General features: G+C 50.7%; 1 long non-coding RNA gene across 1 annotated transcript in view; it reads left to right on the top strand.

Moving 5' to 3' along the window:
- Positions 1-6,056, top strand: part of LOC145514726 (uncharacterized) — a 93,954-nt gene extending 87,898 nt beyond the window's left edge. Inside the window, exons 7-8 of the long non-coding RNA XR_014060320.1 lie at positions 4,261-4,408; positions 5,452-6,056. This is a non-coding gene — a long non-coding RNA (uncharacterized LOC145514726). The remainder of the gene's footprint in view (positions 1-4,260; positions 4,409-5,451) is intronic.
- The last annotated feature ends 6,643 nt before the right edge of the window (positions 6,057-12,699 follow it).

The following is a 12,699-nucleotide window of genomic DNA, read 5'->3' on the forward strand; positions in this document are numbered from 1 at the left end:
GGGAGGATTGTAAAGAAAACATGTGTTAATATTCTAGGTCACAACTGACTTCTTTCCTTTCTATGAAACTATTCCAAGGAGTATGGGAAATTGTAAAACAATGTCGTTCTCTCATGAAAAGAATACCCTGACTTTAATTACCAAGAGAAAGCAATTAATGCTCAAATTTCAAGGCCAATCCAGTGATCAGTTAGGAGCAGGAAGAAGGGGGGAAGCAAGACTGTTACTTGCATAAGGAAATCCAGAAATCGACATCATGCAGATGTATAATCGGAATGTGATTGTATTTATAAGGAAAAGTTATATAAACTTCAAAAATGGTAGTTGTTTTGCTTAAGTTCCTGAAAAAAGAGTTAGAATAATATTTGGGTTATCCCAGTTTTGTACTCTTGTGTTCCCGAAGCCTTGTTAGATTAAAGAACTCCAAAGGAATAGTGTGTGTGTGTGTGTAAAAGCACACACTTGCGCATGCGTGCTCATCTCCCCCCACAGTTCCAGCCCTGAGAAAGTGTGGAGAGAAAATGGTGGGCACTGACTGGTGACCAAAAAACCAACCAAACAAAAAAACAAACAAAAAAACTTTCATTCCAGAAATTCATAACTCTTAGAAATTAAAAATGGCAATTGTCTTACTTTTTTCACCTTCTCTGGGGGTTGTTGCCTGGGAAAGGGGGATCGAGGAGAACCAGTTTTCAAAACTGCTACAGACCAGTTTGTGCAAAATGGATATTGCCACTTTCCTGAACTTTTGATTATTTTGTTCTTGCTGTCCTGTCTCCGAAGTGGTGGCCTTGTACATGTGAAATACATTTTGTAAGTGGTCTAATGTGGATTGCCGAAACAGAAACCTTCCCCCTCTTAGGGAGGTTCCTTTGGGGTCCAGCAGATGGCGATGTTACTTCTAGAGTGACCCACGGGGTGGGGGTGGGGAAGATAGAGACTGAGATTTAGTCCCAGTTGTGTCAGGAACCCCTTCCCCTCTCCGGAGCCCATCCAGTCATCTCTAAAAGCAAGAAGAACAACTTTGTTGTGGCCTCACCTGAAATGTGCCAAGCCATCCGAGAGTATTAAAGTGTTAAGGCAACTCTTAATTACCAAGTGTCTCACCTTCCCGAAATGGTCTGAGGCAGCACCCAGCTAGAGCACAAACACCTGGAAATGTTCAGAATGAAAATGGAAGACAGTTAGCAGCTATTTCAATATTTTATCTGTTGCCCATCTATGTTTTATCAAGTAGAAGATCTCTTCATGGTTCTCCTGTAATGTTCATGAAGAATGCACTTGTTACAGTATTGCATAGAATCTTATATGTGTACAAATGACCAGTTAAAATTCGGCATGTACGGATAGCGATACCAGAGTCTCACCTTCTCGAGAAAGTCTCTTCCTTTTGAAAGTGATGAATGCACGTGGGACTCCCACCCTGGACATTGTATTTCATTATATCAGCACCTGCTAAATGGTATCACCAGCTTCTTAAAGCTTTTAAACCTCTATCTCCCATGAATGAAACTCCTCTTCTCCCACTGGAAAAGTTTCTACTTTATTCCCAAAACAAGCAAACATTTTTCTCTCCCCACTTCTTTACTAGAGAGAATCTCAATAACGATGAGCATGTCCTTTAACATATTTAACATTAAAATGACTTTAAAATATTTTTGGGAAATTTCAGTGTTTTGATTCTTCGTGGGACAACATGATTCCTTAATTTGTTTCATATAATAATTTGCCATATCTTAATTTAAAAAGAAATAGGGTGCGTGTTGACAATTATTTTAAACAAATTGGAATTCAACAATAGCAACAAAAAGATTTATTTATTTTCCTAAAAATGATGTTATCATTTGTCCTTGGCAGGGAGATAGGCAGGAATTCATTTCACTCCAAGTGTGAAATGCTATTTAAAGACATAGAAATATGTAAATGCAGCAGAGTACAATGACTTCATCCTACTGGTAGCAATTAATCATGTGTTGCTCTTTAAGAATTTAATTGATATGCCAGCTTTTATACCCGTATGTATTTACAAACTGAGCAAGTTACCGACTATTCGTGACTTCAATCTATGTATTAATAAAATGATTGTGCAAAAAACCAGCTGTTTAAATAAACTCTGTTCCGCTTTAAAGATGTTGCCCTTTGGGGAGAAAGTCATTTAAGTATTGAGTGGCAGTGGCCAGCGAACAATATAGTTAAAATGAAAATAAATCTTCATGAAACTTAGTTCTAATTTTCTTGAGCAAGATACTAAACCATAAAAAATAAACATTGTTTATGGAGCCAGGTTTGTATCAAGTGAACTGTAAAATGATACGAGAAAATATGGGCTTGTCTGTCTCAAGAACTTTGGTTAGCTAGCAGAACAGAGAGAGCTATTTGATATGTAGAAACCGAAGAAAATAAAATTAGTGATTCTGGAGAGAAGTCCATTCAGATTTGTGCAGGCCCAGGGAGGTGACTGTATTAGAATTCACACACAAAAAGCTGTGTCACTTGCCACCTTGGCTTAAGGGATAATTTAATTACACCACCTATTAACGCTGACTTACGTTTCTGCTCCAGCCAACCTTCTTACGATCTTGTTTATTTCCAGAAATCACGTTTGTGACAGCTCTAATAGGCCATTCAACAGCGAACATTTTCTCATTTAGTTGAAAATATTTCAGGTTTCAGACACCCAACAAGAAAAAGCACTTTCAGACTTCGTGAAAATGAATAAACTTGTTCGGGGCAAGACTTTAAGAAAATGAATTCAGCAAACCTATGTGATCAACTTCAGCCTAAAATATTATGTTTCAGTTTGCCAGCCAGGCTGATAGGGCCTCAGCTGATGCAAAGATTATTGCCTCTTCTGGGCTTTCTTTTTTGTTTTTTTCTGGCAGATGGGCAGAAAGCGGCCCTGGTACTATCTTTGCATGTGGGTTTACAGAAAGAGCATGGGCGGCCTGGTTGCCGGCAAGCATGTCGGGCTACACACATCCCTGACTTGGAGTGATGACGCACTGTTGCAGATTCTGAGTCCTGTATTTGTAAACCTTCCACTTTTTGTTTTTTGAGAAATTCACGTTTGATCTCTGCCAGCAAACGGGGGGAGGCGGTAAGATGTACTTCCCTCTTCACAGCTGAAGGCAATCAAAATGCTTATTTTGTGTTTTAGTTAAAAGATAAAGGAGAAGAGAAAAAGACACCCAAATAAACCAGGAGACACAGTTAGCATGGAGTCGTCAACCCTAAACTGGCAGTGGCAGGAATAAGCCCGCAGGACACAATGCATTTTATTCCCCCTCCCACCCTCTGCCCTGAAATTTTCTTGGAGGGAGCCGGGGCATCATGGGGATTCCATTTAAGGGTCAGCTAACGTGTTTAAGCTGCGTGTCAGGAGAAAGACGGCCGAAATCCTTTGTGCAAACAAGCGCCAGAAACTCAAATCCCTGCCTGTCTTCTCAGAAACAAACTTGCCCAGCATCTTCTGTGTGGTTTGGAGAAATGAGGTTGGAGGCCACTCTTCAGTGGTCTTGCATTGCCGCCTCTGCACAGAGGTGTCCAGGCAGGAGTGACGGGAGGCCCCAGACATTCCAGGCTGCTCTCCCCTGGTCTGTTCCCAGACCACAGTGGAGGCTGGCTTGGTGAGGAGATGGGACACACTCCCGTCTGGGAGAGCTAAGACCAGTCCACAAAGCAGGCGGCCTCCTGGGCACCCAGTCCCACGGGGCTGGGCAGCTTCTCGGATAGTGCTTCGGTGCTGCTCTTCATTTCATTGCACGTGCTTTCTTGGAATTCTAACCTTGGACACACAGTCAGATGACAGATTCCCAGTTTTGATGATTTGTGAGTTGTGTCTCCCCACCAGAATCTAAACGGCATGATCGTTGCGTATCTATCCAAAGTTGGAACATGCTGGGGTCGCACAGGATAACTGGATGATGTGATGATGCGATCGGGAATGTCCTTGTCCCTTCTTGACAATCGAGGAAACTGAGTGGGGCTCCCAGGAGGCCCAGCCTGTGTGCAGGGCTGGACAGGAGTAAGATCTGAATCCAGGCGGGGGGATCACAGTCCCCACCTTCCAAAGCAGGACCCCACAGGCCCTGTGAGTTCAGTACTGTAGGGTGACAGCAGCTGAGTCTGAGAGGCAGGGCTGAGGCAGGTTTGGGTTCCCACAGGGCTCTCCTTCCCTGGGGACTCTTGGTGAAGTGTTTAAGTTTCCAGAGTCTAGGTTTCCTCCTACATAAAATGGAGCTGGTGATCTTTCTTTTCCAGGTCCTGAGGATCTGAGACTGTGAATGAGAAGGCTGGACCCCTCGCATGTGCAGGATGGAGGACTGGGTCACGGCCGTCTGTGGGCCAGTTCCCGGAGCCCAGGAGCAAACCGGCAGAGAGAGGGGCCGCCTGGGAACAGGTGACCCCGGTGAGTCTCTCGAATTACTGACGTTGATTTTCTCTCCGGCTGCCATTCCTGCCTCAGAGGCTGGAAGAAGGGAAAGCCCAGCTACAGTAGGCACTGACCGAGTGTCCTCTGGACGTCTCCCTGCAGGCGTTCGCTCCTCACGGGTGCTGCCTTGGGAGGAGACTGGGCCTCCCCAGGAGCCTGCTTTGGACGTGCAGAGTCTCCCCCACCCAGCCCTCCTGGGTCCGAACCAGGGCTCTGCTTGTGTGCTCTGGCTTGGAACCCGGGGCCCTCAGCCCGCCCGTCAGCCCTTCCTGGCCGGCTCTGTGCTGCGGTCTGAGGGGGTAGATTATTCCCCTAGTTCCCCGCTGGGTCCCCAGGCTTCCCACTGGGTCTGGCTGGTGAGAGGTGCTGGTGAGAGCTGGGAGGGAGGGCTGCAGAAGGGAGAAGCCGGGAACACCACCCTCCTCCTCCTCGCTCCCCGCCCCCTACTCTGGGCTCCCATCTCAGCAGTGTGCTGCTGCAGAGACAGGCTCTTGCCAGCTGGGGCCCCTCTCTGTCCCTCCAGCCCCAGGGTGCCAGCAGCTTCCTGCCCATGAGATGTGTATCTCCCAGCTCCACTGGTTGGCTTCTCCGTTTTCCATCGTCAGAGCAACCAGTTCCACATATTGAATTTCTGTTTTAAATACTCAGTGAAGTTTCTGTTTTTCTTGGTTGGACCTAGTGATCCACCCAGGCTCACACCTCAAGGGGAAGGGGTCTTGGAGTCAGAGGGCTTGGACAAAGGCTCCAGCTCCCCCACTGCCTCCTGCTCGACCCTGGACAAGTCACTCTTTCTTTACCTGGGGGAGGACCCAGGCTCAGAGAGACCCCTGTCTCCCCCTATCCCCAGCGCCTCCTCTGGTCCTGCTCTGGGCCTTTCTTACCTGTGCAGGTGGAATGCATAAGTGGCCTCAGGGGTTCAGCCTTTGCTGAGGGCTTTGTGGCTCCTTCTACTAAGTGGCAGGTAGATTTCCCTGTCCCTGGAAGCTGGGTTTCACTCTGTGACTTGCTTTGGCCAATAGGGTGCTAGCAGACGTCACTCAGGCAGAAGCTTGGAGGCACACTTACCTGCCCCAACTAGTCCTTGGGTGCCTCTGCCATCGAGTGAGCAGGACCTGAGCTGCTGGACTGAGGAAGGACAGGAGACACTCATTCACCCCAGCAGAACTTCAGATGTGTAAGTAGCACAGCCAGTGTCAGCAGGGACGCCTAGCTGACCACTTCAGAAGCAGGGTGTAAATGCCCAGGTTGTGTGCTTTTGTTACGCAGCAGAATGTGCTGACTGATCCATATCACCTGGTGACTGAGCAGCTCTCTTCACTTTGCCCAAGGGCAGGCGTTGTGGTGTAAATGGGCCTTGGGAATGATGTTTGCAGAGCCAGGAGTCTAGACTGAGATTCTAGCTCTGCTCCTTCTTGTCAGGTGTCTTATGAAAGTCAGTTTGATTCTCTGGGCCTCAGGTTTGTCCTCTAAAGATGGGGATAATTGTAGGGCCTACGTTCTGGGGGTTAGAGGAACTGAGATGGTGGATGCAAAGTGCCTGGAGCATAGTTGGTGCTGGACAAACATTGTCATTATTATAAACAGAGTTAATGATAATCTCATGCTATAAAACCAACAACCACTACTGTCTAGCCTCAGTCCTCCTCGCTGTGCCCCCTGACACACCCACGACTCTCATTCCTCAAAGGCCTCAGTGCCTTTGCACCCGCTCTTCCCTCTCCTCTAGTGTGGTTCCCTGTCCTCCAACGAGTGACTCACCTCCTTGCCTCAAGGCTTCTGTGCAGGGGAGAACTGAAGGGGGTTCTGGGTATTTTGCTTCTCCCTCCTGTCCTTTTGGGCTGTTCTGGGTGACCTGGGGTGAGCACCCTCTCCCATCATGGGCCCACGTGATAAGATGCTCCTCAGCCTTTCCCCAAGCTTGGGAGGTATAAGGACGTGGCGTGTGGGAGAGAAAACACAGACCTGGTAAAACGAGGCTTTGCTGTACCCCTCGGCCCTCCACCGCAGCCACTGTGAAATAACTATGTCCCCCATCTTGGTCAGCAGGCAATCATTCCAGGGGCAGGAAGTGTGTGTGGAGCCCGACTCTGTGCCCAACGCTTAGGTGGTTCTGGGTTTACAGCTGTGAACAACAGACAAGGTGGTTCCTGTCTCAGCCCACAGCCCACAGGGAGGCCAGACATGTGATGGACAGCTGCGGTCTTGGGGGAGCATTGGCTGAGGCACTGGTGTGTAGGTACGGGGTCTGGGGGAAGCCCTAAGATGGGCTTCTGAATGGAGATGTGAGGGCTCAGCCTGCAGTGGGGACAGGGCAGTGATGTCCCTGGCACTGGCCTGGGCAAAGGGAGCATGAAGACCGAATGGGAAACGGAGGGTGGACGAGGGGGGACATGGTCAGAGACCACAGCCTTGGCCAGATCACCGAGGTCAGGGCAGGTAGCTGCTTTCAGCTCAGCTCCACATTCCCAGGGCCAAGAAGTTGCCATCTGCACAGAGATGCTGAGACCCTCTCCTGAGCAGCCAGCTCCCTCTGTCACCACCCCGGGAGGCAACAGCTCAGGGGTGCCACGGTCTGTGTCATGTTGTGCGTTGGGAAGCCTGAAGGCTGGTTTCACTAAGAAAATTATAGATAAACAAGCCCAAATAAATAAAATACTTAAGTCAGTGAATAGAGGCACCTACTTTTCAGTGCCCCAAAGAAGACAGAGAACATTGTGATTGAATGGTATTGATGTCAATCCTCTCTGCTAGACAAGAGGGAGGTGGGGCCTCCAGGCCAAGGTGGGAGTTATTTCCATGGAGACGACCTGTCTAACCTCTATTGTGTTTACTCTCAAAGATGAGGTCCTAGTATTCAGGTGCATGTGGGTCAGCTGCAGATAACAGAGGGGTGTTGTCCCAGGCGGGGGAGGCAGGAATGGCAGACTGGACAGGGACCCTGGTTCTCTCCATCTTTGGGGCTCTGGACCTGTGGGCTCAGGTCTGAGGTGAATGGCACACCTCTGAGACTCATGGCATTCCAAGAAGGATAAAGGGCGAGCAAGACGCTGCTCTGTCTTGTCCTCTGGAAGGGGCCCCCTCTGGGCAGCTCACCTCCGTCGCCTGGCTGGGACCGTGTCACCTGACTACTCACTGCAAAGGAGTCTGGGAAGCTGCATATTTTTAGTCGGGTCCCTTGCCAAGCCAAACAAAACCAGAATCCTGTCAACAGGGAGGAATGGGGTGGGGAACAGATGCGGTTGGGCGACCAGCAGAGGGCCGAGGTGGCGCGGGTCACATCTGACGATTACGTGACGCTCTCCTGATGCGAAGCGGAAAGAGACACTTTTCTGTACAGAAACCCTTCTGATGAGATGTTTATCTCTTCACATTCTGGATATCTCACTCATGGCCTCTTTCAAAATAAAGTGAATTAATATGTCTCTACCAGTCGGGACAATAAAGGATTGTTTTTTGGGGCCAAGGCTTCCCTTAAAAGCAGGGGGCTTCTTTTATGACTTTCAATTCACAGGGAAGGAAATCGAGGCACGGAGAGGTTGTGGGTTTGCCCAGAGACACACAGTGTCAGAGCTAGAGAGGGGTCCAACCTGCAAGACTCTCCCTGGGCGCCAGGACCCCATCCCGCGGCTTGGGGCTTTGGAAAGGTCTCCCCAGGGTGGGCGGAGGTGGTGTGTGGGCCAGCTTTGGGGGAGGGCAGCCCGGCCTCTATGGTCACAGCCTGGGAGGCTCTTGGGGTGGGTCTTGGGGTGTCCACTGCTTCCTTTCTCTGCCCCCACACCTCTCTTGGGCTCCTGGTCAGTCTGGGATTGTCTGTGAGTCAGGCCCCTGAACTCAGAGCTGGGCCCTGGGAGGGGTCTCTCTCTGCTTCTGGCTGACAGCCTGCTCAACCTCGCTGCGCTCTGGGGCCAGGGAAGGCTCTGCTGTGGCTGGCGGGGCTGTGAGGTCACAGGTCAGAGCCCAGAAAGTGCCATCTGGCTGTCTGCGTTCACACCTGTCTCCACGCATCTCATAATGGTGGGCAGTGCAAGGCCCTTCGCAGGGCTGTCATGAGGGGCAACGAGGAAGGTGGGTACCGCGGTGGGGGTTGCATCTGGCAGGGGTGGAGAGCAGTCACTCCCCTGCTGTCACGGAACCCTGCTCAGCCTCAGATTCCTGGCCTGGAGTGTGGGAATGCTCCCCAGACTTAATCTCAAGAGCTGCCAGGAGTGCTGGAGAGAAAGGCATTTCAATAGTTAACGTTTGCTGAGTGCTGGTCACCTGCCGGGCCTCTGCTAGACCTTTCACTGAATGTCTCTTTCATCCATAACCGGGTCAGGCCACACTGGGCGGGAGCAGTGAGTATCAAATGTCTGCCCACTCTGGTGCCGAGTGACCCTCTCCTGAGTCCTGGCTCCCCTGCACCCAGCACAGAGGGGGCAGGTCCCCAACAAATGTCCCTTCCCGACTCGCAGGCTCTTTGTGTGTCACGAATAAGCAAAGGCATCTTCCCACAGCCCACTCCTCAAAACCCAGTTGTAAAGTGAGTGATAAAATAGGTTAGGAAAATGCAATTCAGAAATTACATTACAGTAAAGTTGTATTTCTGAAAAGGGCTCTCTGTCAGCGAAGTCACATCAGTGATGAACAGTCTGCCATAGAAGTAAGACACAAGGAACCCTGTCCTGAGCAGCCATTAAATTGGAGAAGTTGCATGCAGTCCTCTCAGGGGGGCCACTATGAACATGGGGACGCTGCCATGGAGTGGCCACAACGCCCAGACAAGGTCACTCTTCTATTTATTGCAGTCAGCTCTTTCGTCTTAGGTCCACTTTATAGTTCAACAAACATTTAATTGACATTCCGTTTCTCATTTTAGAATATTGAGGGCTTTTGGACATTATATGGAGGGAAAATTTTCTGAAGAGAGTTGCTCAGGGAACTCTGATCTCACTATACCTTCCTTTCTCTGGAAAGGTCCCAGGGCTGCCCAGCATTCATTGTCAGACCTCGGGGTGCTGTCCTGGGGTTCAAGTCACATTGTTAGCTGGCAATGCTGTTTCCTTCTCACAAAAGGAATTTTGAGATGAAAGCTTCCCTAGCTGACACAAATGCCAGTTAGAAATGTGTTAAGCTTCACATCACAAATAGTCCACCTTGAAGTGCCTTAAGCCAGCCTGGAGTCATTCTCCTCACACAACAAGACATGTGGAGGAAGGCAGCTGCTGGCCTTGGTTCATTTGCTCGACAAAGGCAAGCCAGCATCTCATATGGCTTGTGTCAGGGTCCTGGGGCTGCTGTGACAAATGACCACAGACTTGGCCACTTAAACCAACACGGATGTTTTCTCTCAGAGTTCTAGGGGGCAGAAGTCTGACATGGGTCTCACGAGGCTCTATTCCTCCTGGAGCCCACTTCCTGGCCTATTCCTGCACCCCTTGGCTCCTGGTTTCTTCCTCCATCTTCTTGACCAGGTGTACTGCATCTCCACCTTTCTTTCTTCATCACAGCTCTTCTCTGACTTCTTCTTCCTCCATTTCACACTCTCAAGGATCCTGTTATCACACTGGGCTCACGTGGGGGAATCCAGGATGTCCTCCCCATTTCAAAATCAGCTGATTAGAAACCTTAATTCCCCTTTGCCATATTTCCCAACATTTTGGCAGGTTCTGGGGATTAGGATGTGAGTATTTCTTGTCGGGGGCTGGGGAGGGTCGGTATCATTCTGTCTGCCACATTTCCATTACCTGTCCTGTTACGGTCTCAAGATGACTACTGTATCTCCAGACATCACATCTATATTTGAGAGGGGAGGGGTGGAGCAGATTTCCAGGACTGCATCAGCAGGGTCTTGGTCTTTTTATCAGGAAGGCAAAAGGTTTCCCAGAAGTGTCCAAACAGATTCTTTTGACATCTCATGGGTCAGAAGTGGGTCACTGCCTGAGTCTAGCTGCAAGGGAAGCTGGTAAGGTACACAGTCAGGAGAAGGTGGGCATCAGAGACTGTGGGAAGCACACCCACAAGGTCTGCCACAGCCCCCTTCCCACACTCCTGTTTATTTCAGCAGCTCCTCCCGGGGAGGGCACCAGGAGGGAGGAAGTGGTGGCTTCCAGGGCAGGGCTTCTAAACTTTCCAGTGGGATGTGGTTCACAGGAACTCTCAAAGCTCTAAACAGAGACCTAAAATCTCCCCCTGGAATTGTGGAGAAGGCTCTGGGCTTTGGAGTTGGCTTTCATGGGTTCCAGTACCTTCTAGACTTGGGAACAAGAGAGGATATGCAACTCATGGGGCTCCTGGAGGTTCTCAGAGCTCAAGTGCCCTGGGGCATGTGTGGCAGGCACTCTTGGGCATCAGCCTGGCAGAGGGAGGTGTGACTCCCCTGTATCCCCTGCCCACCCCAGGCTTCCATTTCACAGGGTCACCTCTGTCCTGACTTAAGGACTCAGTGCACTTTGAACCAGGTGGCCCCACTAGGGTTCTGAGGGTGTCAGCACCTCCACTCTGCCTGGAGAGTGGGGACAGGTTCTGGGTTCCTAGCTAGGCTCTGCCTCTGACCCCTTATTGTTGAGTTCCCCCCAAGACACACTGGCTCTGCCCCCAGCTCATTCAGTGTACTTGGTGGGAAGGAAGCAGACCTTGTGGGCAGCATGGGTCCCTCTAGAGGCGGGAGCCTCAACCTCCACAAGCATGGAGCCGCATCCTGCCTGTTCTGGATACCACATGCTCAGAACCACCTGGGAAATAAAATCTGAGTCAATTAGACTTTTGCTTTCTAACCACCCATCAACTAGTTGCCGTGCTGGCATCCTCTGGGGACACAGAGGGGAACAGGGGAAGAGAATTCCCAGAGAGGTCCTGAGGGCTGGGTCCCTGCACTGTGGAGGCACATACTCCCCTGATGACTGCTGGGTGACGCTTCACAGATGACTTGACATCTCTGAATGTCAGTGGCCTCGACTGTTGGGGGTCAGATAACAGCACCACCCTCCCAGGGCATCGTATGGAAAGTGTGCTTAAGTACTGGCTTTCAGGCTTGTGGGGACTTTTTTTTTTTAATCTTTTTGTGTGTGTGTGTGTGCAAATCATTTATTTCCGCAAGCAAATACTCAGCATTTGGATTAAACTAAGCTGTGATTGGCCGAGGGCTGGACCAGGTGACACAGGAAAGTGCTGAGGACATAAACACACCATTGATCACCCCAAAACCTGGAGGAGGGAACAGCTGTAGGTCCCACCTATAGCCCCATTTTGCAGGTGGGGAAACTGAGGAGCATAGAGGCAAAGCCACTTGCCCAGTGCCCCACAACCAGCCAGAGGTAGGGTATGCTTGAAGATTAGTCAGTCTGAGGGCTGACTTCAGGGATGAGCAAAGGGTGAGAGATGCAAGGTGAGAGGTGAGGGGTGAGAGATGAGAGGTGCAGGGTGACAGGTTAGAGATGAGAAGAACAGGGTGAGAGGTGAGAGGTGCAGGGTGCAGAGTGCCGTGTGGGGCTTCTGGCAGTGTTCGCCTCGGGCATCTTTCTCACGTTCCTCCAAGCTCCCTGCCAGCTCTTTTGTCCCGAGGGAGAGGCTGGGCAGTGAGAACCTGGGAATTCTCTTATCTCTGCCGAGCAGGATGCGTCCTGTATTGTGTCCCCACCGAGGTTTCCAGGCACCGTGATGAGCTTGCAGATTTTGGCGGACGATTGCTTTGGGGGGGCTGTGTTTTGTTTGCCAGGCCCCCGCGCGCGGCCGGCTCACGTCCCTGGCCTTTTCAGCTCCTCTGCAGGCCCTCCCCAGCGGAGCACTGTGAAATGGCAGGGGTGAGTTCCTGCCTGCGGCCATTTCCGCCCATTCTTTCTGTAGGGGCAGCGAGTGGGTTCCCTGCCGAGGGGGCTGGGGATCGCAGTGCCCCGCACGGCCCTTGGGGGCGCTGTGCAGGGCTGGGTGAGGGCCTGCCTGCCTGGCCTGGGCTAGGTTTCCATCTTCCCACCTCCCATCAGTGCTAACATCTGAGAGATGCTCTTGTCAAGCCACAGAACGTGCATGGAAGCAGTAATTAATCTAGCTCTGTGATGGAGTTGGGCAGTACTGTTTGTTTGAAGATGCAGAATCTCAGGCCGCAGGTTTCAGAATCAGACTCATTCAAGTGGGCTGGGATCCACCATACACAGTTTACACCAGGCCCCGGGCAATTCTTCTGACCTGGAACAGGCGGGGAAAGGCTGGCCTGGCAGCTTGGGCAGGCTCTGGAGTCAGACAGGCTGAGATTCGTCTCCACCACTACCCCTCCTTGTCATCCTGAGTCTTGG

The sequence above is a fragment of the Giraffa tippelskirchi genome, chromosome 7 (genome assembly GCF_054371585.1).
Source record: "Giraffa tippelskirchi isolate mGirTip1 chromosome 7, T2T-mGirTip1v1.2.pri, whole genome shotgun sequence".
In the NCBI taxonomy this organism is placed as follows: Eukaryota; Metazoa; Chordata; class Mammalia; order Artiodactyla; family Giraffidae; genus Giraffa; species Giraffa tippelskirchi.